Source organism: Triticum aestivum, chromosome 5B, assembly GCF_018294505.1.
Source record: "Triticum aestivum cultivar Chinese Spring chromosome 5B, IWGSC CS RefSeq v2.1, whole genome shotgun sequence".
NCBI classification, from domain to species: domain Eukaryota; kingdom Viridiplantae; phylum Streptophyta; class Magnoliopsida; order Poales; family Poaceae; genus Triticum; species Triticum aestivum.
Window position 1 is genome coordinate 604795016 of NC_057807.1, and position 6000 is coordinate 604801015.

Consider the following 6000-nt stretch of genomic DNA (forward strand, 5'->3'; position numbering starts at 1 on the left):
TCATCAAGAAGATCCTAAGAGCCTTGGATGGGAAATATGATACCTTGTGCACATTGATCCAAATGATGCCCAATTACAAAGATCTCAAGCCAACGGAGGTCATTGGAAGAATTGTTTCTCATGAGATGTCACTCAAGGATAAGCAAGAGCTCCACAACAAGTCAAGTGGTGCTTACAAAGCCTCACATGTAGCTCCCACATCATCAAGTGAGAAACAAACCTTCAATGAAGAATTGAGCCTAATGGTGAAGAACTTCAACAAGTTCTACAAGAGTAGAAGCAAGGAAAGAAGTTCCAAGTTAAGGTCCTACAATGATAAAAGATCTTCTAGTCATGAGCACAATTGCTACAATTGTGGAAGACCCGGACACTATTCCAATGAGTGTATGGCTCCCTACAAAAGAAGAGAAGATTCTCCAAAAAGAAGAAGTAGAAGAGAAGAATCACCACCAAGAGAGAGGAAGAGTAGAGATGATCGTTATGAACGAAGAACATCCCGGAGAAGCAAAGATTCGGAAAGGAAGGACAAATCATCAAAGAGCTACACAAAACAAAGACATCAAGCTCATGTTGGTGAATGGGTATCCGGCTCCGACTCCGACCATCACTTCGAGAGAAGCTATCACCCCGACTCCGAATATACTCAAGATGAAGGTGTTGCCGGTCTAGCACTTGTGTCAACCAACTCCTACGACATATTTGACTCACCAAATGAAGGAATTGGAAGATGCTTCATGGCTAACGGCCCAAAGGTATCACACCCTGAGTATGTTTATTTCAATAGTGATGAAGATGACTTGTTAGGTGATGATGATTTACTTGTGGACTACTCTAGTGATGAATACTATGATGAAACGTCAATTAATCATGCTAAAACAATTGACAATGATAAGGAGAAGATTGAGCACCTAACTAAAGAACTAAACACTCTTAAGTTAGCTCATGAAACTATCTTGGAAGATCATCGAGAACTTTTAAAGACTCATGAGAAGTTACGCTTTGAAAAGCTCAACCTTGAGCAAGAACATGAGTTTTTAAAGGCAATTAATGATGATCTTCGCAAGAAAAGTTCTTCTTACATTGCCAAGCGTTTACTCTTATCTACTTACATGCCACAAGTCAGGTCTAGTAACAAGAACAAGAAAGATTCTTCTTCTAGTAGTAACAATAATCATGCTAAATCCAATGATGTTGCTTCGAGTAGTTCTCTTGATTCCACTAATGATTCTCTTAGCCAAGTTACACTTGAGCAAGAAAATAGCTTATTAAAGGGAATTATAGAGAAAGGTGTTTACAAAAGCCTTGCCGGAAGTAAGCAATTCGAGGAGATTGTACGCAAGCAAGGAAGGCACCGGAAGAATCAAGGTGTTGGTTTTGAACGAAAGTTCAATGCCAATGGAGTTGAGTGGGAAGAAGATCAATTCCCCAAGACGAAGTTTGTTCCTCAACAAGAGAAGTATGATCCTACTTATTTCAAAGGAACACAAGCTCAAGATGATCTTCCACCACAAGACCACAAGCAAAAAGGCAAGGACAAGATTCAAGAGGAGATTGATGCATTTAAAGAAGCTCCTAAGGTCTTGGTCAAGTGGGTTCCCAAGACTACATCAAGTTCTACTTCATCAAGTATGACTACAACTCCAAGGATTCCCATCAAGATGATGTGGATCCCAAAGAAGAAGAACTAGAGAGTTCTTGAGGGTGACTCCGCCAACATACTTCACTCTTATCATTTTGGCGAGGACAAGTGCAAACAACTTCCATATCGTGCACTAGTTCAAGGAGTCACAAACCCTCTTGTTGGTAAGACGAGGAACAAGGTAACCTAATGCTTTCATGGACATCATCTTGTGTGTGCATCACTCTATGTCTATGGATATCCTTGCTTGTTCCTTGTGGGACTAACCCATGTAGGTATTTAAAGTGCAACTCACTCCAATGGATTGCTCCGAATGATCTACATCAACATTGAGCATCCACATCTTCAACACCTACATGAAGTCATCATCGACAAAACCCAAGGTTAGTTCATCCCTCTTAGGGGGGATATCACATCTAGGGGGAGCTTTACTCAAAAGAATGAGCTAAAGCAACTCTAATGGTGTGAACACAATAATGCTTTATGTAAAAGTGGTAACCCCACTTGTGCTTAAAAGATGAGTACGACCCATGATCAAATGTTCTCACTTGACTCCTAAGTCAATATACTCATACATAGATGACCTAGTCATCACCAATTGTTTGATAGATGCTAGAATTGGTTGTGCATGCTTTGTCACATATTTCATTTGCCATTTTATTGTGTGAGCATGTCGTTTGCATATTTTACTCATTCGAGGACATCCACTTGTTGTTACGTATGTTTGGCTTCTTTTGACCAAGTGGATGAACAAGAATGCCTAAGAACCTTCTCTAGCTATCTATGCTTTTCTCATCTCAAAATCTATTCATGCTACATTACAAAATTTGATCAAGTCAGATTCAAACCACTTTGTGTGAGGAGCACTCGGAGTCCCTGATTTGTCATAGACTTAAACTTCCAAAACCTCTTTGTGCAATTTGGTCTGACCGAGAAATCCATTTCGGTCACACCGAGTTCACTAAGTTGATCTAGGTTTTCATCTCGGTGCAACCGATTAGAACCTTTCGGTCACACCAAGTTCCAGTAACTGCTCACAGTTTTGCATCTCGGTGCAACCGAGTTGTTCCACTCGGTCACACCGACAGGGTCGGGTTATATATACTGACGGGTCAAAATTTGGAAATTTTTCTGAAACCTTTCGCTCGCGCATAACCTGCTCTGCTTCTTCGAGGTCTCCGGATCATCTTCTTGTTGCCAGAGACCTCCTGCTGCTGGTCTTTGCCGCCGTCAATGGCAATCTGCCCCGCCGTTGCCGCCGTAGCAAGTTCACCGCCGGTTAGGGTATGAACTTGACACTTTGTGCTATTCTTAAACTCCGATTCCTAGCACATTGCATTGCCATGATTCTTGCCAAGTATGAAATCATCCTGTCCAGCTAAAAAGTCCAGTAGATTTGATTTGATTTGAAAATTTAGGGGTAGGTTTCCACCGAACTCATCTCAGACCGACCGAGTTGTTGAAATCGGTCTCACCGATTTGGCTTAGGCCATTGCACATGCTATTTTCGGTCTGACCGAGAATTGCAAATCAGTGTGACCGAGTTCGATTCTTTGTGAAACCCTAGCAGTCTCGGTGCCATCAAACTGTGACTCGGTCTGACCGAGTTCACTAGTTTAGGTTCCAAAAGCTGCTTCGGCATCACCGAGTTTACAAATCAGTAGCTCTGAAATGCTTTCTGTGGAAAACTAAAACTAAGTTTTTAAGTCAACTGTTTTGCAAAACCTCTGTACTTTGTGATGCTCATCTACTCTACCTCATCTACAACCTATTCACAGGGTTTGCTATCAGTTGTTTGCCTGAAGATGTCTGATCAAAGTGACAGCCAGAACAAGTCAGAGGAACAGGTTCAGATGAGTGAGGGCACTAGTCCCTCGAGCAGCTATGATGAGGGTAGCAGAAGCACACCTAGTAACTTGCCCAAGGCAGCTACTAGAACAAGGAAGAAGAGAACATCTGATTCTAAAGATGAGGACTATGTTGCAGCTGAGGATGAGGCCACTTCCAAGAAGAAAGTGGTGAAGAAAGAATTTGGCACTGCAGCTTCAACAAAGCCAGGAATGAACAGAAAAGCTCCAACCAAAAGAGTTCCAATACTAAAGGTCAGAGCATCCACTCAAGAAAATTTGGGATCTGAACCCAAAGAGGATGTTGCAGAAGGCAAGAAGAAGGAAAGAAAAAGAGGGAGATGGTGCAAGAGAGTTGATCCAATGGCTGAATTTGAGAAATATTCTTCAGATGAAGAAGAAGAGGAAGAGGTTGCTGCACCAGCACCTAAAGCTCAGAAGCTGATGGGAGATGCAATCAGATCAGGGGATGCTCCATCTAAGCCCAAAGATGCTCCCAAGGATGCTGCTCCTAAGCCCAAATCTGCACCCAAGAGGAACACCAGGAGTATTCCTGCTGAGGAGAAGAACAAGGCCCTAGTGCCTAAAGCTGCTGAAGAAGAAGAAGATGACACACTTATCTTGAGAAAGTTGAAGCCCAAGATCCCTGACCACAATGATGCACATCCAGTTGCAGAAAACATGAAGCTTAGAAAGGATGCAGGACTAAGACAGTGGAGAAAGTCTGATCCCTATGTTATCAGGAGGAGAACTGCTGTGGACTACAGGTTTCACACCAAGGAACAACAAGATTTCTATGAGACAGTTTTGCTTGACAAGAAGCCCATAGTGTGTGACATGAGATGGGTTGACCGGGAGTACATCAAGAAGAATGAAGATCATTATCCAAGTGTATATGACAGCTTCAAAGCATGTGGAGTTGACACATTTGTTGCCCAGAAGCTCACCAAGTGGAATGATGAACTGATCGTGCAGTTTTACTCCACTAGCCACTTCTACCCAGATGGGAAGATCATCTGGATGTCAGAATGTACTAGGTACCAATCCTCTGTAGAAGAATGGGCTCAGTTGATCAATGCTCCAGAAGAGAATGAAGATGACTTGGATTTCTATGCCAAGAAGAAGAAGGTTCACAACTCAATTGCTAGCATGTACAGAGAGATCCCAGATGCTGCTTTGGAAACACATAAGCTTGGATCTGTACATTACTTGTTGTCCGGTTTGCCAACAATCAATTGGATCCTAAGGCACACTTTGCTGCCCAAGTCAGGAGATCACAAGATGATCAGAGGACATGCTATCAATTTGCTGCATTTGTTTGATGTGCCTCAAAAGTTCAAAGTCATGAGCCTGATTGTGGAAACAATCAAAAGGACTACTGCTGATCAAAAGAGATCTTGTGGGTATGCCCCACAAATTCAGGAGCTCATAAACTCCAAGATGGACACAGGCAAATATCTGCTGGATAAGGAGCACCTGCTCATCTACCCTGACTTTGAGGACAACGCTGTTGTCATGACTGAAGAAGATCCAACATCAGCTCAAGCACATGAGAAGAGAGAGAAGGCAAGGGCAGAGAAAGCTGCAAAGATGCCAACAACTGAAGAAGCATCTCAAGTATTCTTGAAGAGCAAGCAAGATCAGCTTGGATACTTGATTGCCTCCACCTTGAATATTGAGAAGGGCTTGGCCACCCTGACTCAAAACCAGGAGAGTTTGGAGAGGATCATGGAGCAGAAATTCTATGATCTTGATGTCAAGGCCACTGAGATCCAGTCAGTAGTTGAGGAACTTCAGGAGGAAGTGGAGGAGAAGAAGCGCAAGTCTACTACAGATGCTTTCCATAGAGTGCCCAGGAGCCAGAGATCTACTGCAGTGCCTGTTACAGACACCAGAGCTACTACATCTGCACCAGTAGCCATAGCATCAGTTTCTCCAGCTCCAGCAGCCACTCCACCAGCTTCGGCTACTTCAATAGAAGCTTTCGTCCTTGGAGTCATCTCTACGCCACCACATGAAGAGCAAGCCTGAGAGTCGTTTAGCACTATGCATTTTTATGAACTTTTTGGTAACTTGTTGCCAAAGGGGGAGAAAATGTATAGATCATAGGCTTCGAGAGAGAGTGTTGTTTTTTATCTCTCTTGCTTTTGGTTGAGCTTCTTATTTGTGTGCTTCTGAACTACTTGTCTACTTGTTTGATCATGTGTTTGATCATATGCTACACTTAATGCTTGTTGGATGATATTATCTCTTATATCCTTATATGATCATTCACTTGCTTGGTGATGAGTGCATGCTTTCAACTTCTATCATTTTGAGCGCTCCACCAAGATGTATGTGACATGAAAGAGTAACCCATGATCCTAACACATTGTGCATTTGCAGTCCAAAGCAAATCTTAAATAATGCATGAATTTAGGGGTAGCTCTTGCTTATCACATACTTCTCAAAGCAACGATGTTTTTCAATCTTATTATCATTTGTCGAAGCTTTGATCTATATGTTGTCATAAAT